We start from the raw sequence: 22,565 nt of genomic DNA, 5'->3' as shown, positions 1-22,565 counted from the left end.
CATTGCTGGCTCATGATTGGCCAAGCATGCACTGTGACCTCGCATGCTTGGCCAATCACAGTGCCGGCAGCGAGGAGAGCCATGATTGGACACAGGCAGGATGCCTGTGGCCAATCATAGCTCAGGATGTGTAGTACGCGCCCACACTATATAAGGCCGCCAGCGTGGCGGCCTTTTGTAGGGTGTTGGCGTCTACAGGAGTTAGTGGGTGTTCTCTGTGTACCTTCAGCGCAGTATACACCTGTATCTACCTATTTAGCGTTATTGCTCTTCTGTAATTGAGCTATCGGCCCTCTGCAGGAGTTTCTGGGTGTTGTCTGTGTACCCTGAGTGCAGTATACACCTTTATCCACCTATATAGCGTTATTGCTCTTCTGTAATTGAGCTATCAGCCATCTGCAGGAGTTTCTGGGTGTTGTCTGTGTGCCCTGAGTGCAGTATACACCTTTATCCACCTATATAGCTATATTGCTCTTCTGTAATTGAGTTATCAGCCATCTGCAGGAGTTTCTGGGTGTTGTCTGTGTGCCCTGAGTGCAGTATACACCTTTTATCCACCCATATGGCTATATTGCTCTTCTCTAATTGAGCTATCAGCCCTCTGCAGGAGTTTCTGGGTGTTGTCTGTGTGCCCTGAGTGCAGTATACACCTTTATCCACCCATATAGCTATAATGCTCTTCTCTAATTGAGCTATCAGCCATCTTCAGGAGTTTCTGGGTGTTGTCTGTGCGCCCTGAGTGCAGTATACACCTTTATCCACCCATATAGCTATATTGCTCTTCTCTAATTGAGCTATCAGCCATCTGCAGGAGTTTCTGGGTGTTGTCTGTGTGCCCTGAGCGCAGAATACACCTGTATCAACCCATTTTTCTCTTCTATAATTGAGCCATCTGCAGGAGTTAGTTGGTGTTGTGTGCCTCCAGCACAGCACAGTATAGACCGGTATCTACCCTTTAATTTCTGTTGTTCTATAATAAAGGCATCTGCAGGAGTTGGTGGGTGTTGTGTGCCTCCAGCACAATATACACTAACCAATTGCTGGTTTTCCCATCTCCCTTCAGGCCATTACCATGTCTGGAAGGCCAACAAGGAGAGGCAGACAGGCACGAGCCGATAAAAGAGGGCAAGCAGGCTCTGTGTCTAGAGACAACAGTGCTGGTCGTGGATGTGGTGCATCGTCATCAGCACGTGGCCATGGGATACGCTTGTCTATTATTTTCGGCAGCTGGATGTGTTGAGCCCCATCATGCCGAAGACTTGGTAGAGTGGATGACCAAGCCCTCTTCATCCTCCTCATCCTCTCTCACCCAGGCTCAGGGTACTAGCAAAGAAGCTGCCAACGCATCCTCTTCCCTTGTCTCAATGTCCTCATCAGTGACTCCTTCCCTAGACCAACCACGTCCTCCTGAGGAGTCCCCTGAACTCTTTGAGCACAGTGTTGGATACATGCTCCAGGAGGATGCCCAGTGTTTTGTAGGCTCTGATGATGATACTCAGCTAGAGGAAGGCAGTAGCATGAGCGCAGAGAGAGGGGATGCTCAAGATGGACAGCAATCTAGCAGTCATGTTCCACAAGCAGCAGCATACTGCCAGGTTTGCTCCAGCGATGAAGAGGTAGGGGATGATGAGGGCATTGACTCCACGTGGGTGCCTGGTAGGAGAGAGGAGGAGGAGGAGGCACATCTCCAACGAGGCAGGATGCCCTCCAGGGCCAGCTTAGGTGTAGCACACCGACTGAATCACACCGCAGAGCTCCGCCTGTGCAGGGCGCTGCCTCTGCTAGTTACTCTAAAAATTCTTTGGTGTGGGCCTTTTTTGAGACGAGTGCATCCGATCGCACCGCTGCTATTTGCAACATATCTCTCAAGCGTATCTTGTGCGGCCAAAACATTAGCCGCTTGGGCACCACATGCTTGACCAGACATATATTGACCTGCCATGCAGCTTGTTGGCAAGCGTACCTTAAAGACCCACATCAAAGAACAAAGCGGACCTCTCCTTGCTCCTCATCAGCTGGGATCTCCAACCCCCCTAGACCTTCAGTAGTCTCTGAAACCTGCGCTGAAAGGAATGAAGGTGTAGAATTAGGTGTGTCACAGCCAAGTGTTTGCGGGCACACTGCTAGCAGTACAGCCACGTCTGATTGTAGCAGGCAAATTTCCCTGCCCCAGCTGCTGGACCGTAGAAAGAAGTTCACTCCCAGCCATCCACATGCCCAGCGGTTGAATACTAGCTTGGCTATATTGCTAGCACTTCAAGTGCTACCTTTTCAGTTGGTAGACTCGGCCCCCTTCCGTGAGTTTGTGCAATGTGCGGTTCCTCAGTGGCATGTCCCCAAACGCCACTTTTCTCATGGAAGGCGATGTGGAAGGCATGTGGAAGGCAATGTCCTTGCCTCGCTGGACAGGGCGGTCAGCGGTAAGGTGCATATTACCGCTGACTCATGGTCCAGCAGGCATGGACAGGGACGTTACCTGTCTTTCACGGCCCATTGGGTCACTCTTCTGGCAGCTGGGAAGGATGCAGGACAAGGTGCAGTAGTGTTGGAGGTTGTTCCGCCACCACGCCTCCAAAATGCTACTACTGGTTGTGACACACCTCTCTCCTCCACCCCATCCTCTTCTTCTTCCTCCATGGCCTCTTCCAGTGCTCTGTCCTCGGAACCAGCGGTGCTCCATAGACGTTCAAGGGGCTACGCAAGTATGCAGGCAAAATGATGCCATGCGGTGCTTGCGCTGGTTTGTTTGGGGGACAGGAGCCACACTGAGGCAGATATTTTGTCAGCTCTGCAGGGGCAGGCCGAGAGGTGGTTGACGCCACGCCAGCTTAAGCCAGGATTGGTGGTTTGCGACAATGGCACCAACCTCCTCTCCGCCCTTCCGACAGGGACAACTGACCCATGTGCCCTGTGTGGCTCACGTCCTTAACCTGGTGGTGCAGCGGTTCTTGGGCAGGTACCCGGGCTTACAGGATGTCCTGAAGTAGGCCAGGAAAGTCTGTGTGCATTTCCGCCAATCATTTAATGCCTGTGCTTGGCTGGCTGAGCTCCAAAAGGAGTTGAACCTGCCCAAGAACCGCCTTATATGTGACATGTCCACCAGGTGGAACTTAAAGTTGGCCATGCTGCAGTGGCTGCACACGCAGCAGAGGGCCATCAATGAGTACCTTTGTGACTACGGCACCAGGACAGGGTCAGGGGAGCTCGGTTTTTTCTCACCACGCCAGTGGGGCATGATCAGGGATGCATGCACTGTCCTGTCACCGCTTGAGGAGGCCATAAGGATGGTGAGCAGTGACAGTGCATGCATCAGTGACACTGTACTTCTTGTCCACCTGTTGGAGCATACGCTGCGTGGAATAATGGGCAGGGCACGTGAGGCAGAACAGACAGTGTTCCTGCTGTCCCACCCATCACACAAGAAGAGGACGAGGAGGAGAATGAGGATGATTGTGTCAGCATGGAGGTGGAGGCTGGCACTCAGCATCAGCAGCAGCAGTCTTGTAGGGATGATTTACAGTCCCAAGAAACCCGTGGACTTGTACGTGGCTGGGAGGAGGTAGCTGCGGATCATGTTGTCCTTAGTGACCCAGAGGACTCCGGACCGAATGCCTCAGCTAATCTACGCTGCATGGCCTCCCTGATCCTGCAAAGCCTGGGGAAGGAGCCTCGTATTCTTCGGATCAAGGAGAGGGACCATTACTGGCTGGCCACTCTTGATCCACGGTACAAGGGTAAGGTTGCCGACCTTATCTTGCCATTGCAGAGGGAGCAGAGGATTTGACATCTCCGGGAGGCCTTGCAGAAAGGTCTGTGCAACGCGTTCCCAGAGACTGGGAGTTTACAAACTCCTGGTCCTGGACAACGTGTTGCTGAGGCATCGGTCAGAAGGAGAGGTGGAGAAGGTGGCCATCTGACTGATGCATTCAGACAATTTTTTAGTCCGCAGCCCCAACGTATGATCGGTTCCAGCAACCATCGCCAGCGTCTGATTTACATGGTGCAGGAATACCTAGGGGAAAGGTCAGACTTGGACACCTTTCCCACCGAAAATCCTTTGGCTTACTGGGTCTTGAGGATGGATCACTGGCCAGAGCTTGCATAGTATGCAATTGAGCTACTGGCCTGTCCTGCATCCAGCGTTCTTTTGGAACGCACCTTCAGTGCTGCTGGTGGCTTTGTTACCGATCACAGGGTGCGCCTGTCCACCGACTCGGTTGATCGACTGACCTTCATAAAGATGAATCAGTCTTGGATCACCCACAGCTACCAAGCACCTGAAGCTGATGTAACCGAATAATTTTTTTTAGAAATATCACATCCCTTCAAGACTGCCTATGCTGATGCTGAGTGACTGTCCTGTTATGTTGACTGTCTATCCTCTTCCTCCTCCGCTGATATCTTGGAAGAACATTTTTGGTTCTGGGTGATGCCGCCAGCCCAATTTTTCAGCCCCTGTTTAACAGGGGTGTGTAATTACAATTTTTGATGCAATGCTTTGCAGCAGGGCTCATTCCTGCACTACAACTAGAGTATATGGGAGAGGTTGCAGTGTCGTGGCACCAGCACCAGTGCCTGAGGCCCAATTTTTCAGTCCCTGTTTAACAGGGGCGTGTAATTAGAATTTTTGATGCAATGCTTTGCAGCAGGGCTCATTCCTGCACTACAACTAGAGTATATGGGAGAGGTTGCAGTATATAGGCCCAATTTTTCAGCCCCTGTTTAACGGGGGCATGTAATACAAATTTTGCTGCAATGCTTTGCAGCAGGGCTCATTCCTGCACTCCAACTAAAGTATCTGGGAGAGGTTGCAGTGTCGTGGCACTAGCAAGCAGTGCCTAAGGCCCAATTTTTCAACCCCTGTTTAACAGGGGCATGTAATTACAATTCTTGATATAATATTTCACAGCAGGGCCCGTTCCTGTGCCCACTGAGAATAACTGTGAGGACTTATAGTGTTGTGGCACCAGCACCACCACCACAACCACCAAGGGCCCAATTTTTCTACCACTGTTCAACAATGGCATGTAATTACAATTCTTGATATAATCGTTCACAGCAGGGCGCTCCAGCGCCCACCAAGAGTCACTTTGAGGGCTTACAATGTTGTGGCAACACCCACACCTTGTTCCGCCATTTCTGCAGAGCATATAGGGCAGGCCCCTACTTTCAAATATCCAACGTACAAACGTCTCCTACTTGCAAACGGAAGGAGACGTACGGCAAAATAAATTATATAGGGGTGATAACCTTTCCCTATGTTTTCCAAAAAGCTTAAAAATAGATTTTTTGACTGGAGCTACACTTTAAAAATGTACCAGTTCAAAATTACAAACAGATTCTACTTAACACAACAAACCTACACAGTCCCTGTCTTGTTTGCACCGCCTGTATACTGCTGTTCTGAGTATATAGGGCCTGGGGGCCCCACGTCTTTCCTTTTTTTAATATGGGTATGGGGTTACCCTTAATATCCATACAAGACCCAAAGGGGCTGGTAATGGGCAGGGGGGCTACTCATGCCATTTTTCTTATTGATTTTCATCCATATTGCCAGAACCAGATATTATATTAAAACCGCAAGCAGTTTTAAATTACTTTTTTTTCCATTAAATGTCATTTTGTGCAGGGACTGTTCTAAACACGGGAAACACGTGGCACTTCACAGGCATACAATAGACACCACCCATGCACGATATTTAGAGGAATATTTAACTTTTTTTTTCACTTTAATCATCATAAAAATCAGTGCTCCCGAAAAAACTGCAATTTTTTAAATCATTTTAGGCATTGACCCATGTCCCCTGGGGCAGGAGCCAGGTCCCCAAACCCTTTTTAGGACAATATCTTGCATATTAGCCATTAAAATTAGCAGTTTTTATTTCGAGCATTCGAGTCCCATAGACTTCAATGGGGTTCTAAAGTTCGCACCAATTTTCGGTCCGTTCGAAAGTTCTGGTGCAAACCGAACCGGGGGGTGTTCGGCTCATCCCTACACAGCAGTGGCCTATATCAATCATCAAGGGGGTACCAAGAGTCATGCGGCCTAGAGGGAGGGAAGCCATATTCTGGCCTGGGCAGAAAGCATGTACCTTGCCTGTCTGCATTCTTCATCCCGGGAATAGAAAATTGGCAGGTGGACTTCTTAAGTCACCAGCAGTTGTCCCCAGGGGAATGGTCTCTTCACCTCAAAATCTTTCTGGCTATATGCCAAAGATGGGGTACCCCGGGTATAGATCTGTTGGCATCCAGGTTCAACTACAAACTGGTCAACTTGTGTCAAGGATAAGAGATCCACTCGCATGCCGGACAGATGCATTAGTGGCCCAATGGGATCAGTATTCACTGATTTATGTGTTCCCCCCCAATTCAGCTGCTACCACGGCTTCTTTGCAGGATTAAGCATGAACAAAAGTTGGTGGTCCTGGTAGCCATGGCATGGTACACAGAAATTGTAAAGATGGCAGTAGGGGACTCGTGGACCCTTCCACTACATCCAGACCTGCTCTCACAGGGACCAGTGTTCCATCCTGCTTTACAAACTCTAAATTTAATGGTTTGGCTATTGAAACCCACATTCTAAAGAATCGGGGGCTTTCAGATTCAGTGGTGTCCACCCTGGTCAATGCTAGGAAGCCAGCCTCTAGAGTAATTTATTATAGAGTCTGGAGGGTATATTTCTTGGTGTCAATCCAAGGGTTGGCTTCCTCAGAAATATGTAATAGGTAGAATTGAGCGCTGTAATTTCAGAGCCATTGTATCTAATTTTTAGGGACTCATTAATGATGGGAATAGTCCCACTGGATTGGCGCAGGGCGAACGTGGTGCCTATATTTAAAAAGGGATCAAAGTCTTTACCAAGTAACTATAGACCTGTTAGCTTAACTTCTATAGCTGGGAAGATACTGGAGCGTTTAATAAAAGACCACATCGACGAGTTCTTGCTGAACAAAAACACTTTAAGCAACAGACAACATGGATTCATGAAAGACAGAAGTTGTCAGACAAATCTGATTTCTTTTTATGAGGAGGTAAGTAAAACCTTGGACAGAGGGGTGGCGGTGGACGTGGTATACTTGGATTTTGCAAAAGCGTTCGATACAGTTCCCCACACACGGCTCATGTGTAAGGTAAAGTCTACAGGTTTTGAAATATCAGTTTGTAAATGGATAGAAAATTGGCTAAAAGACAGAATTCAGAGAGTAGTGATTAATGATTCTTACTCTGAATGGTCTAAGGTTATCAGTGGTGTACCCCAAGGTTCAGTGCTGGGACCCTTACTTTTTAACATCTTTATAAATTATATTGGGTCTGGGATCAAAAGTAACATTTCTGTCTTTGCAGATGACACCAAGATATGCAGTGGAATAACGTCCTTACAGGATGTCTCCAATTTACAAGCCGACCTCAATACACTTTCTAATTGGGTGACTATGTGGCAGATGAGGTTTAATGTTGATGAATGTAAAGTTATGCACTTGGGGGCTAAGAATATGCATGCATCATACAGGCTAGGGGGAGTACAACTGGGGGGATCCATAGTGGAGAAGGATCTGGGGGTTTTGGTAGATCATAAGCTCAATAATAGCATGCAATGCCAAGCTGCTGTTTCCAAAGCGAGCAAAGTCCTTTCTTGTATTAAGAGAGGTATGGACTCCAGAGAGAGAGATATCATTTTGCCCCTGTTCAAATCATTAGTAAGACCTCATCTGGAATATGCAGTTCAGTTTTGGGCACCAGTTCTCAAAAAGGATATCGGGGAACTGGAGAAAGTGCAGAGAAGGGCAACCAAACTGATAAGAGGCATGAAGGAACTCAGCTATGAGGAAAGATTAGAGGAACTGAATTTATTCACTCTTGAGAAGAGGAGAATAAGGGGGGATATGATCAACATGTTCAAATATATTAGGGGTCCATATAGTGAACTTGGTGTTGAGTTGTTCTCTGTACAGTCAACCCAGAGGACAAGGGGGCACTGTTTACGTCTAGAGGAAAAGAGATTTCATCTTCAAGTACGGAAAGGTTTCTTCACAGTTAGAGCTGTGAAAATGTGGAATAGACTCCCGCCAGAGGTGGTTCTGGCCAGCTCAGTAGATTGCTTTAAGAAAGGCCTGGATACTTTCCTGAATGTACATACTATAACTGGGTACTAACATAGGTAAAGTTGATCCAGGGAAAATCTGATCGCCTCTTGGGGGATCAGGAAGGAATTTTTTTCCCCTGCTGTAGCAAATTGGAGCATGCTCTGCTGGGGTTTTTTTTTCGCCTTCCTCTGGATCAATTGTGGGCATAAAATTGGGTATTTGGATTGTACGATTATTTTTTATTTTATTTATTTGTTTTTAAGGTTGAACTGGATGGACTTGTGTCTTTTTTCAACCTGACTAACTATGTAACTATGTAACTATGTAACTATGTAGAATTCTTGCTTTTCTACAGTTAGGGCTGGAAATTAAGCTGACCTTGAGTGCTATCAAAGGCCAGGTCTCAGCCTTATCGGTATTGTTTCAACCACCGCTTGCTTCACATTCCTTGATCCCGGGCCTTTACACAAGGGGTAACACGTATTAATCCGCCAGTTAAGTCACCCCTGTGCCCATGGGACTTGAATTTAGTCTTGTCTGTGCTACAAAAGCCTTTTAAACCATTACGCCATATTCCCTTAGTCCTTTTGACAAGGGAATAGTTTTTTCTGGTTGCTATATCTTCTGCAAGAAGGGTATCAGAGTTGGCAGATTTTTTCTTGTAAAGAGCCATATGTGATTATTCACAAGGATAAAGTGGTGTTACGTAGGGATGTCCTTGCGGTTCGCCCGGCGGGCGGTTTGTGGCGAATTTTGCTAGTTCGCGATTCGTCAAAACGGCGGACTTCTGCCGCTGGTCGCGTGGCGGACATATGCATTTACATTGTGAAAGAACTTTGACCCATGATGACACATCCATCATGGGGTACAGGACAGCCAATTGAGACATTTCAGCACATGGACAATTGGACATTCCCCCTACCTTATAAATAGACCTGAACTTGCGGCCATTTTACATTCTGTCTTTTGTCAGTGTAGGGACAGGACGCTGTGTGGAGCAGGGACAGTCAGTTTAATCACTAGCTATTACTATTAGGTCCACAAAGGTCCTTTTAAGGACTGGTATAGGTGTACAGTATATAGGGTTGTACACGTATAATATACTTTCTTTCAAATATAGAAAGCCTATTATACTTGACTGCTGAGCTGAGTGCTGACCGATTCTGCAGCTGTTTTTTATCAGTGTAGGGACTGAGGGACAGTTTGGTGTTTGGAGCAGGGACAGTCTGCAAATCATTAGCTACTAGGTCCACAAAGGTCCTTTTAAGGACTGGTATAGGTGTACAGTATATAGGGTTGTACACGTATAATATACTTTCTTTCAAGTATAGAAAGCATATTATACTTGACTGGCACCTCCGGACCACCGCAGTGGAGCGCTGCATAGGTGGGGGGTAAGGGCCGGGCAGTGGGAGGGGCTCAAACACAGGTTGGCACACTGGGACACTGGCACAGGACTGCTCTGCCCTGACTGTGGCACTGATCATCTCCTGCACCCCCATCATAGCCTGGCCTGACCTTGCCTCTCCTCCATGGCCTTCATGCGCTCCTGAATTGTCAAAATTTCACAGATAAAAAAAATACTTGTCGTTGTCGATCCCAGATTCACGTAATACTTTTGTTTTGTCAGTGTCCATGTTGTGGGACTATGTGTGCACAGCTAGTAAGTATTTTGTGCCTAAAAATTTGACCTGGAGGTTTTTAAGGTTCACCTGCCATTAAAGTCAATGGGGTCCGCCGCAAACTTTGTGGTTCACAAACTTTTGGCCGCGTTCGCGTTTCGCGTTCGTGAAATGTCCCGTTGGAAGTTTGTCCATCACTAGTGTTACGCCCTCATCCAACCTTTTTGCCTAAGGTAGTGTCAGGGTTTGATCTGAATCAAGATGTTATCCTGCCTTCCTTTTATCCAGATAAGTCCAGATTAAATATATTAGACCCATGATGTGAGGTATGTACTGGGGGGGTCTGTACTGAATGGGGTAGTCTGCACTAAAGGGAGGTCTGCACCAAGGGGGGTCTGCACTAAAGGGGGGGTCTGCACTGAAAGGAGGGTCTGCACTGAAGGGGGTTCTGCACCGAAGGCAGGTCTATACTGAAGAGGGGGTCTGCACTGAAGAGGGGTCTGCATTGAAGGGTGTTCTGTACTGAAGGGGGTTCTGCACCAAAGGGGGGGTCTGCATTGAAGGGGGGTCTGTACTGAAGGTGGTCTATACTGAAGTGGGGTCTGCACTGAAGGGGGTGGTCTGACCTGAAGGGCGTGTCTGTACTGAATGGGGGGGTCTGCATTGAAAGGGGTGCTCTGTACTGAAGGTGGGTTTCTCTAATGAAGGGGTGTCTGCACTGAAGGTGGGTCTGTACTGAAGAGGAGTCGGCACTAAAGGAGGGAAGTCTGTGCTGAGGGAGGGGGTGTCTATACTGAGGTAGGGGGGGCTGTACTGAGAGAGGGTCTATACTGCTGGAGGGGGGTCTGTACTTAGTGGAGGGGGGTCTGTACTTAGTAGAGGGGGTCTGTATTGAGGCAGGGGGGTCTGTATTGAAGGGGGGTCTGTACTGAAGGGGGTGGTCTGCACTGAAGGGGGGGTCTGCATTGAAAGGGGTGGTCTATACTGAAGGGGGGTTTCTGTAATGAAGGGGTGTCTGCACTGAAGGTGGGTCTGTACTGAAGAGGAGTCTGCACTAAAGGAGGGAAGTCTGTGCTGAGGGACGGGTGTCTATACTGAGGTAGGGGGTTCTGTACTGATGAGAGGGGGCTGTACTGAGGGAGGGTCTATACTGCTGGAGGGGGGTCTGTACTTAGTGAAGGGGGGACTATAGTTGGTGGAGGGGGGTGACACCATGTTTTTCCACATCGGATGACACCAACCCTAGTAACACCACTGGTGAAAATGTTCATATTGAAGTGGTTAAGTTGCTTTTATTATTAAATTTCTGGAAAATCTAAAGGAGATTTTAAAGTCACACTTAAAACTTTAAAATTATTTGCATCAACTTTTTTTGTGCCTGTGAACGTTATTCAGATGCTTGCTAACCAGTAAAAATACTTGGTTGCAGGCTCAGTTTCTTGGCTATAAAAGGGTTAAAAACTAGACAACAGGAACAGTTCCCCACCCACTTCCTAAAGCCTGCAAGTTTCCCTTTCTCCCAGGCAGGGGCAGACTGACCATTGGGGCCCCCATCAGGGTTGCCAGCCTCAGTAAAACCAGGGACAGTATGTAAAAATTTGTGTTTTTTTTTTTTTTTTTTTTTTTTACATCTGTCGCTGAAATGTCCCTTACCAACATCCTTTTGGTCTAAAAATCCTGAGATTATAGCTGCCCAATCTCTCCGGTACCTTCTCAGCCAATAGAAACATGTCTGTGTATACTGTGTGATTTTATACTGTGTGTGTCTACTGTGTGGCCCCATAATCTCTGATTGCCTGGGGGCCCCATAATCTCCTATTGCCCGGGGGCCCCATGAGTTGTGTTGTCAGTCCGCCCCTGCTCCCGGGCTTTCCCCGCACAATGGCCTCTACAGAGCTGCGAGAGGAGCTGAGCTGCTCCATTTGCCTGAACATTTATATGGAGCCAGTGACACTGAGATGTGGACACAACTTCTGCCGGGTGTGTATTGAAAAAGTTCTGGATGTTCAGAAGGATTCAGGCAGTTACTCATGTCCTGAATGCAGAGAGGGGTATGCAGACCATCCCGTGCTGGAGAAGAAGAGGAAGCTGTGTAATATAGCAAAACATTTCCTTGTTACTCAGACACACCTGGAGGGGTCTGGGGTCATTTGTACTTACTGTGTGCACGCTCCCATCCTAGCCATCAAGACATGTCTTCAGTGTGAGACTTCCCTGTGTGACATTCACCTGGCTATCCACAACAGCGCTGTGGACCACGTTCTGATCGAGCCCATTGATTCCCTGGTCAGCAGGAAATGTCAGACCCACAACCTGGACCCTCAGGATCCAAACAACCGTAGGCCGATTACAAGCCTCAACACCATTTCTAAGATCATGGAGAAAGCTGTAGTACATCAGCTACAACTTCACCTGGATACTCACAAACTCCTGGACCTGCTGCAATCAGGCTTCCGCCCGGGTCATGGAACAGAAACAGCTCTCCTCAAGATTTGGGATGACGCCCTTGAAGCAGCAGATGACGGAGAGCCGTGTCTCCTCGTACTGCTAGACCTAAGTGCAGCGTTTGATACAGTAGATCACAATACTCTACTCGTCCGCCTCACAGAAGTAGCCGGAGTCCAAGACATAGATCTCCAATGGTTCGCGTCCTTCCTAGGAAATCGGTCACAGACAGTGAAACTAGGAAAATTCCTCTCCGAAACTCGGGCAGTCACCTGCGGAGTCCCTCAAGGCTCTCCGTTGTCACCCGTTCTCTTCAACATTTACATTCGCCCACTCCTTCAAATCATCAGATGCTCAGATCTCTGCTTCCACTCTTATGCTGACGACAGAGCAACTTTATTTCCGGATCAATGGAAAAAAAGATCACCAACAACAACTTGAAAACTGCCTCAAATCAATAGAGGACTGGATGACCACCAACTCCCTCCAGCTGAACCAATCAAAGACAGAGCTTCTTATCTTACACCCAAATCATAATCCCGCAACCAAAACCTCCTGGTCTCCACCAACCGTCTTTGGGCAGACTATCTCCCCAAAGACCAAAGCGAAGAGTCTCGGGGTTATTTTAGATGCACAAATGTCAATGGATGCGCAAATAGGATCTGTAGTCAGTCGATCTCACCATCTGCTACGCATGCTTCGCAGACTCATCCCTTTTATCCCAAAGAATGACAAAGCAGTGGTAGTTGGAACAATCATTAATTCACGACTAGACTACGCAAACTCGCTTTACATAGGATTACCACAATATCAACTTGCGCGATTACAACTGATCCAAAACATGGCGGCAAGGCTGATAACAGGAAAAAAACCCTGGGAATCCATTTCTCCTTCACTGAGGAGCTTACATTGGCTAACCGTAAAAAATCGGATCACGTTCAAGACCCTTTGCCTCACCCACAAATGCGTGCATAGAGAAGCTCCGCAATACCTAATGGAGAAAATAAATCATTACACACCAAACCGCAGTCTTCGATCAGCCAACAAAAACCTCCTCCTCATGCCCAAAGCCCGGTATAAATCCAAGGGTGATCAGAGATTCGCTGTCCAAGGGCCTCGGCTATGGAATGCTCTACCAATCAACATCCGCCTGGAAGAAAATCACCTGGCTTTTAGGAAAAAACTCAAGACCTTCCTCTTTTAGCAGATGATCAAAGCTCGCCACAGCGCCTAGAGGCGATTCAGTTCGCATTGTGCGCTATATAAGTATTTCATTCATTCATTCATTCACAACAAGCTCCTGGAATACCACTGCTGTGAAGATGCTTCCTTTGCGTGTCCTGCTTTGCTGTAGGATCCCATTGCATGCACAATGTGGAGACCCTGGATGAGGCCATGACAAGGAAGAAGGGGAAACTCAGAGAGGTCCTGGATGAATTAACTTCCCAGGTGGGAGTTATTGAGAAACAAGCCCAGAATCTACTGGATCTCTAGCTTGTCGAGTACAAAAAAGCCTCTCATGCTAAAAAGAGGGTCACATCCCTGTATGTAGATGACAGGAAACAGCTTGAGGAAAAGGAAGCCTGGATCCTAGATGTTATCTCTAAACAGGAAGACAAATTTGATTCTAAAATGTCACATCTTATCCAAAAGCTGGAGATGCAAAAAGAGTCAATATATGAGAAGATGCATCATCTCGAGGAGCTGTGCAAGATGGTGGCCCCATTGCTCATCCTGCAAGACAAGGAAACAGATAGCAAAGACTTTGTTGGACTTGGGGAGCTCAGTATTGCAGAGAAGACGGTTGATGAAGAGAATAGCTCAGAAATTAGGTTTGATGAAGGTTTGATCACAACAAGCGTGTATCTGATTTAGCCTTAAAAATGAAGAAAGCATCTTATACAATGAAGACTGTGGATCTATTGCTGGATTCTGACACAGCTGCCAACAATGTCCTTGTCTCAGGAGATCAAAAAGTTGCTTCCTGGGTGAGTGGTGTGCTGAATCAGACAGTTCAAAGCGTTTCACATCTTACTGTCAGGTGTTCACCAAGAATTCATTTGTTAAAGTACAGCATTACTGGGAAGTGGACACCAGTGAATCAGACTTCTGGATGGTGGGCTTGGCATATGCCTCCATACAGAGTAAAGGCTCAGGGTCAAAGATTGGAAACAATAAACATTCCTGGTGCTTCAATAGATCTGAGAATGGCTATCTTGTGATTCACGACTCGCTTGGAGGCAAACTTTCATTTGAATCCCCCATTCAAAGATTAGGAATATACCTGGATTATGAAGCTGGTTTTCTGTCCTTCTACCAGCTGTGTGACTCTGCCAAACTCCTGTACACCTTCCATGCCACATTCACCCTGCTTTTGTGGTATGGAAGGGTGGTTGGATCAGGATTAAAAGCTAGAATAATCATCATTGTTGCTAACCTACGACACAAATTTCCAGGAACACTTTGTTGCTAAGTTGATGATTTTTAAGTGATTCTATTGTGATAGAAGAAAAGGGACATGCTGAAAATTGCCTGGTTTTATACCCATGAAAAAAAATAGAATATATTACCGCTTACCAAACTTTAGATGTGATGGCTGCATTCATTTTCTAGCTCTAGAAAATAAATGATGACTACACAAAATTAACTTCTAAGTTGTGCTAGGCGCAGTACGTTATAGTGTAAATCCTTCTCCATCTTAAACAGGTTGTGCTGGGGCAGACAGCTTTCCTTTTTTTCACATGTTGACTCCAGTCTTTGCATTCTGTGTATATGCTCTATGGCCAAAGGTTCGTAGACATCTGACCATCACACCAACATTACAATACAAAAATATGGGGGGACCCATACACATGATTGAATTTGGCTGTTTCAAGTGAAAGGAACTGTTAATACTATAGCATAGAAAGACAAATGTGTGCTTCCAACCTTGTGGTAACAGGGGAAGACTCCTTTCTGTTCCAGCATGATTATGCCCATGTGCACAAAATCACCTCCACAAAGATATGACCAGCTTGGTGTGGAGGAACTCAAGTGTACAACACAGAGCCCTGACTTCAACCCTACCGCCTGCCCTCCATAAAGACAAGGTTTGATGAGTTTTGTGTGGAGGAACTTAAGTGTTCTGCAAAGAGTCCTGATTTAAACCCTACAGACCACCCTCCATAAAGACATGGTTTGATGAGTTTGGTGTAAGGGAACTCTAGTGTCCTGCACAGGGCTCTGACCTCAACCCTACTGACCACCCTTCATAAAGACTTGGTTTGGTGAATTTGGTGTGAAGGAACTCAAGTGTCCTAAACAGAGTCCTGACTTCAACCCTACTAACTACCCTCCATAAAGACAAGGTTTGATGAGTTTTGTTTGGAGGAACTCAGGTGTTCTGCAAGGAATCCTGATTTAAACCATACTGACCACCCTCCATAAAGACAAGGTTTGATGAGTTTTGTTTGGAGGAACTCAAGTGTCCTTCGCAGAGCCCTGACTTCAACCCTACTGACTTCCCTCCATAAAGACAAGGGTTGATGAGTTTTGGGTGGAGGAACTCAAGTGTTCTGCAAGGAGTCCTGATTTAAACCCTACAGACTGACTTCCCTCCATAAAGACATGATTTAATGAGTTTGATGTAGAGGAACTCGAGTGTCCTGCATAGAGGCCTGACCTCAACCCTACTGAACACTTTTGGGATTTATTGGAAGACCATTTGCTAGCCAAGTCTTCTTGTCCAAAATCACCACCTGACATCATAAATGATCTGACTGTATGAATGGGCACAATTTTCCACAGACACACTACCAACATTTTGTGGAAAGCCTTCCTAGAAGCATGGAAGCTGTTACAGCCAGTGGTGAGTTTGAGAACTTAATGGAGTGCAATTCCATATTAATGGCCATGGTTCTGGAATGAGATGTCCAAAAATCTCCTATAAATGCGATGGTCAGGTGCCCATAAACCTTTAGCCTTTTAGTATCTTGCTAACAACAATCTACTACATAGAAAATCAAAAGCACAACACCATAAAAATAGTAATAAGCTGGCGGGCTTAGGAGCTGGGAGAGGACATACGGACTGGTAACAGCTTCTTCCCTGCAGGTAGGAGTCCTGAGTAGGGGAAGCAGAGATTGATGTTAGAGAGGAAAGGAGGAGAGGGGACAGACTGCAGGGGCACTGTAATGTAATGGGGGCTGTGATGTAAAGGGGGCACTGTTACAGTGCCCCTTTACTGTGCAGTCCCCTTTATATAACAGTGCCCCCTTTACATTACATTGCCCCTTTACAGAGAAGTTCCCCCTTACAAATAATGTAAAGGGGACTGCACTGTAAAGGGATACTGTAATGTAAAGGGGGAACTGTGATATAAAGGGGGACTGTGCTGTAAAGGGGCATTGTGTGAAGGGGGCTAAGGACAGACTTTATAATAGTGAAGTTATGCGACAGATAGGGTTGTTAATGGCAGATAATCCAGGGACCCCATTGTTGATCATAGGGGTTTCAATAATGTATGCAATCCTAGTATGGATAGATATCCTGCAGGCCCTTATGTAGATACTACAATCTATAGTTATATTCAGGAGCTGTGACTGCAGGATATATGGCATCTTAGGAACCCGTTTTCTAATGAATATTCCTGTTGTTCTAGCATCTACTAGATCTTATCAAGAATAGATATGTCCTTGGGTACAGATTTAGTTCTTCCCTTTGTCTCTATTATTAAATATTTAACGAGAGGTTTATGGGATCATTCACCTATAGTTGTAACATTAGATAAAATAAAGCCTAAAATTAGGAATAGGTGGCAGGTTCCTGCTTTTTGGTTTAACCAGTTGCCGACCGCCGCACGCCGATGTACGTCGGTACAATGGCACGGGCAGGCATAAGGACATACATGTACGTCCCTTGCCTCCCGCGGGTCGGGGGCCCAATCGGGCCCCCGCCCGGTGCCTGCGGCGGTCGGTATTCGTTCGGGAGCGATCCCGGACGAGGGGACGGCCATTCATTCATGGCCACCCCCTCGCGATCGCTCCCGACGAATAGAAATCCCCGGTGACATCACTTCCTCTCCTGTAATGTAAACACAGGAGAGGAAGTGATGTATTCTCTCCTCCGTGTCGGTATTTTTCGTTCCGACACGGAGGAGAGCGGATCAGTAAGTTGCACCAACACTCTACACACACAGTAGAACATGCCAGGCACACTCACACCCCCCCTTTACCCCCCGATCACCCCCCCAATTACCCCTGCCCCCCAGTCACAGTGACACCAATGTCATTTTTTTATTTTTATTTTTTTTTTTTGCATTGGTGTCATTTGTGACTGTAATAACTGTTAGGGCAGTTAGAGTTAGCCCCCTTTAGTTCTAATGTACCCCCCTAACCCCCCCAATAAAGGTTTAACCCCGTGATCACCCCCCGTCGCCAGTGTCACTAAGGCTGGGTTCACATTGCAGCGGTTTATGAGAACGAATGTGATTCGCACCGCACTGCAGTGCAAATCACATCCGATCTCTGTGCGATTCGAGTTCAGCCATTCGCCGCACCCGCCACACCCGCCGCACCCGCCGCAAATTCGCACGGGACCCTTTTTTTGGCCCGCAGCAGAATCGGATCCCATGGGTGTTCACACCATGCGATCCGAGTTTGCAGATCGCACTGCGATATGCGAACTGATCTGGGGGTGTCAGTAACATTTCACTGACACTCCCAGCAGTTCGCATAGGGCAGTGTGAACTGCCGCCGGGAGGCTTGCGATGCGGGAACCCGCCGCGGATTCGCGGCGTTTCCGCATCGCTCCAGTGTGAACCCAGCCTAATAAGCGATCATTTTTCTGATCGCCGTATTAGTGTCACAGGTGACGCTAGTTAGGCAGGTAGGTATTTAGGTTCGCCGCAGCTTTTTATAGCACCAGGGACCCCCATATACTACCGCATAAAGCCCCCTGATTGCCCCCTAGTTAACCCTTTCACCAGTGATCACCATATAACTGTTACAGGTGACGCTGGTTGGTTAGTTATTTTTTTATAGTTTCAGGGCACCCGCCATTTATTACCTAATAAAGGTTTAACCCCCTGATCACCCGGCGGGTGTCATTTGTGACTAATAACTGTTAGGGCAGTTAGGGTTAGCCCCCTTTAGTTCTAAGGTACCCCCCTAACCCCCCCAATAAAGGTTTAACCCCGTGATCACCCCCCATCGCCAGTGTCACTAAGGCTGGGTTCACATTGCAGCGGTTTATGAGAACGGATGTGATTCGCACCGCACTGCAGTGCAAATCACATCCGATCTCTGTGCGATTCGAGTTCAGCCATTCGCCGCACCCGCCGCAAATTCGCACGGGACCCTTTTTTTGGCCCGCAGCAGAATCGGATTACATGGGTGTTCACACCATGCGATCCGAGTTTGCAGATCGCACTGCGATATGCGAACTGATCTGGGGGTGTCAGTAACATTTCACTGACACTCCCAGCAGTTCGCATAGGGCAGTGTGAACTGCCGCCGGGAGGCATGCGATGCGGGAACCCGCCGCGCATTCGTGGCGTTCCCGCATCGCTCCAGTGTGAACCCAGCCTAATAAGCGATCGTTTTTCTGATCGCTGCATTAGTGTCACAGGTGACGCTAGTTAGGCAGGTAGGTATTTAGGTTCGCTGCAGCTTTTTATAGCGCCAGGGACCCCCATATACTACCGCATAAAGCCCCCTAATTGCCCCCTAGTTAACCCTTTCACCAGTGATCACCATATAACTGTTACAGGTGACGCTGGTTGGTTAGTTATTTTTTTATAGTTTCAGGGCACCCGCCATTTATTACCTAGTCTCACTAGTGTACCCCTAAATTTAGGGGTGTCTACTTTCCAAAATGGGGTCATTTGGGGGGGGTTTGTGCCATCTTGGCATTTTATGGCCTTCAAAACTGTAACGCCCTTAGAAAGCCTGAAGGCGGTGCTTGGTTTTCGGGGCCCCGTACGCGGCTAGGCTCCCAAAAAGTCCCACATATGTGGTATCCCCATACTCAGGAGAAGCAGCAGAATTTATTTTGGGGTGTCATTTCACATATGCCCATGGCATGCGTGAGCAATATATCATTTAGTGACAACTTTGTGAAAAAAAAAAAAAAAGTTTGTAATTTTCCCGCAACTTGTGGCAAAATATAAAATATTCCATGGACTCAACATGCCTCTCAGCAAATAGCTTGGGGTGTCTACTTTCTAAAATGGGGTCATTTGTGGGGGTTTTGTGCCATCTTGGCATTTTATGGCCTTCAAAACTGTAATAGGTAGTGAGGAGTGAACTCAAAAATTTACGCCCTTAGAAAGCCTGAAGGCGGTGCTTGGTTTTCGGGGCCCCGTACGCGGCTAGGCTCCCAAAAAGTCCCACATATGTGGTATCCCCGTACTCAGGAGAAGCAGCAGAATTAATTTTGGGGTGTCATTTCACATATGCCCATAGCATGTGTGAGCAATATATCATTTAGTGACAACTTTGTGTAAAAAAAAAAAAAAAATTTTTTTTTTGTCATTATTCAATCGCTTGAGGCAAAAAAATAAAATATTCAATGGGCTCAACATGCCTCTTATCAATTTCCTTAGGGGGTCTACTTTCCAAAATGGGGTCATTTGGGGGGGTTTTGTACTGCCCTGCCATTTTAGCACCTCAAGAAATGAGATAGGCAGTCGTAAACTAAAAGCTGCGTAAATTCCAGAAAACGTACCTTAGTTTCTAGATGTGACAACTTTTGCGCAAACCAATAAATATACAATTATTGACTTTTTTTTTAACAAAGACATGTGGCTGAATACATTTTGGCCTAAATGTATGACTAAAATTGAGTTTATTGGATTTTTCTAATAACAAAAAGTAGAAAATATCATTTTTTTTCAAAATTTGCGGTCTTTTTACGTTTATATCGCAAAAAATAAAAATCGCAGAGGCAATCAAATACCATCAAAAGAAAGCTCTATTTGTGGGAAGAAAAGGACGCAAATTTTGTTTGGGTACAACATTGCATGACCGCGCAATTACCAGTTAAAGCAGCGCAGTGCCAAAGTGTAAAAAGACCTCTGGTCATTTACCAGCAAAATGGTCCGGTCTGAAAGTGGTTAAATGAAGAAAGCATCTTATATAACTAAATCAGCAGACCTATTGCTGGATTCTGCCACGGCATGCAACAATGTCTGAAGGACATTAAAGCGGTGTTTCAGCCCTAAAAAAATAATGTTAAAAGTCAGCAGCTGAAACAAAAGTAGCTTCTGACTTTTAATAAGGAGACTTACTTTTCCAGGGCGCCCGCGATGTCGGCTGCCGAGGTTGACATGTCCTTCGGCTCTCAGGTCCCAGCGCTGCCATCCTCACTAAGGGAAACAGGCAGTGGAGCCTTGCGGCTTCACTGACCGCTTCCTACTGCGCATGCGCGAGTCGCGCTGCGCTTTGTGAATGGGACGCGCTGTGTTAGGGAACACAGTTCCCAGAACACAGCGCACCCCATAACCCAGAAAACAGTGCGGAGGAGGGGAGAAGACCGAAGATCACAGAGGAGCAGGAAGAAGGCAGATTAGGAAGACTGCCTAGCAACAGGGATTTCTGGGCAGGTAAAATTGTTTTTTTTTCCAATTTTTTTTTTTTTTAAAGAATATTAATGCTTTTATTTTTTTTAGGGTGGCCCTCCACTTTAAGTACTCTACAAACTACTATTAACTTGTCTCTTCCCATAGTTATCTAGTTTATAAAACCCTGCCAGGCAAACTGATATAAAGTTACTTATGAAAACACGCACACTGCTGCTAGTAAATCTTATTTATTTCCCAAGAAATTAGGAAAGCTAACAAAGTATTAAAAAGACATTACAATATCACAAAACTTACAATCAGAACATATAATACAAGAATATGAAAAAAATCACAAGGCCCTCCGTGAGGCTTTGCTGCATTGGCTAGGCTCAGACCAGGAGAGGGCCTTCATCATGAGGTTTAGGCCAGGGCTAACACCCAGAGTAGGCCTCAAGATGGCCGAATCATCAGGTTAGCAGAGACACAGCCTCATGACAGGCTCTTTGCAGTGAACAGAAAGAGAGCATTGCCTGTGTGTGTGATCCTTTCATTAAAACATTCACGCCCACTCGTAGCCATCCCCATTTGCCTACCATCCAATAGATATCGCCAAGAGGTAATCCTTCACCTGTCTGCCCATTCTTCAGGAAGCATGCTGTATTGTCCACTATGGGCAGCGTCTCTATTAGCCCTGAGCCGTCTAGCTAGCTCTTATTCCCTTTGAAGCCTGTATTCACACACATCACAGCAGGTGGGCCTAAGCCAAGCCATTGTTCTTCTGATTACAAAGCTTTCATGTGTTTCATTTCAACTGAGTGGCTTCAAGTGGCTTTCTCAATCAAATAGTGAAATACCAGAAGTATTATATGAATTCAATCCAACAATGTCCTTGACTCAGGAGATCAAAAGCTTGCTTCCAGGGTGAGTGGGGCGCTAAAATGACCGGTCAGTTCAAAGCGTTTCACATGCCAGTTGTTTGCCAAGAACTGTTTCCTTAAAGGAAAGCATTGCTGGGAAGTGGACACCAGTGAATCCGCCTTCTGGATGGTGGACTTGGCATATGCCTCCATACCGCGTGAGGGCCCAAGGTTGAAGATTGGAGACAATAAATATTCCTGGTACATGAACAGGGCCAGAATAAGCTATTTTGTGATTCTCAACTTGCTTGTGACCAATCTTCCGCTCAAATCCCCCATTCAAAGATTAAGAATATACCTGGATTATGAAGCTGGTTATCTGTCCTTCTACCAGCTATGTGACTCAGCCAAACTCCTGTACACCTTCCATGCCACCTTCACTGAACCTCTACACCCTGCTTTTGTGGTATGGAACGATGGCTGGATCAAGGTTAAAAACTAGAATAATCATCATTGTTGCCAACCTACTACACTCATTTTCAGGAACACTATTGCTAAACTGATGTTTTTAAAGTAATTCTGGTGTTTCTGGCCTTCTTCTTCTATACTACAATAATATATGAACCCCTCTCCAAGGGAACTGCTAATACTACAGCATACAAAGACCATAGCTTCCATCTGTCCCTGATTTCGAGAGATTGTCCCCGATTTTGAAAAAAGCCCCTCTGCTACTCTTTCCTCCTCATTTGTCCCTCATTTTGGTCTGATCTATATAGTTTGCATATAAAATGCACTTTTTTATCTTTCAAAAAGTTTTTCCCAGTGCTAAACCTTTCATCCACATTCTAAATTGCTGCATTTATAAATTTCAAAAGCCAGTATAAAGTAATGATAGTGGTAAAGAAAAAAAACACTTGTGGGTTTAACTAAATTAATATATATTATATATATATATATATATATATATATATATATATATATATATATATATATATATATATATATATATATATATATA

General features: G+C 46.2%; 1 pseudogene; it reads left to right on the top strand.

Moving 5' to 3' along the window:
* Positions 1-11,539: 11,539 nt before the first annotated feature.
* LOC143941231 (E3 ubiquitin/ISG15 ligase TRIM25-like) lies at positions 11,540-22,049 on the top strand (annotated as a pseudogene).
* Positions 22,050-22,565: the final 516 nt, after the last annotated feature.

This window comes from Lithobates pipiens, unplaced genomic scaffold (assembly GCF_037356315.1).
Source record: "Lithobates pipiens isolate NorthernLeopardFrog02 unplaced genomic scaffold, aLitPip1_a1.2 Scaffold_3, whole genome shotgun sequence".
In the NCBI taxonomy this organism is placed as follows: domain Eukaryota; kingdom Metazoa; phylum Chordata; class Amphibia; order Anura; family Ranidae; genus Lithobates; species Lithobates pipiens.
The sequence above is the reverse complement of the archived record's forward strand: the minus strand, read 5'-3'. Positions and strand labels throughout refer to the sequence as shown.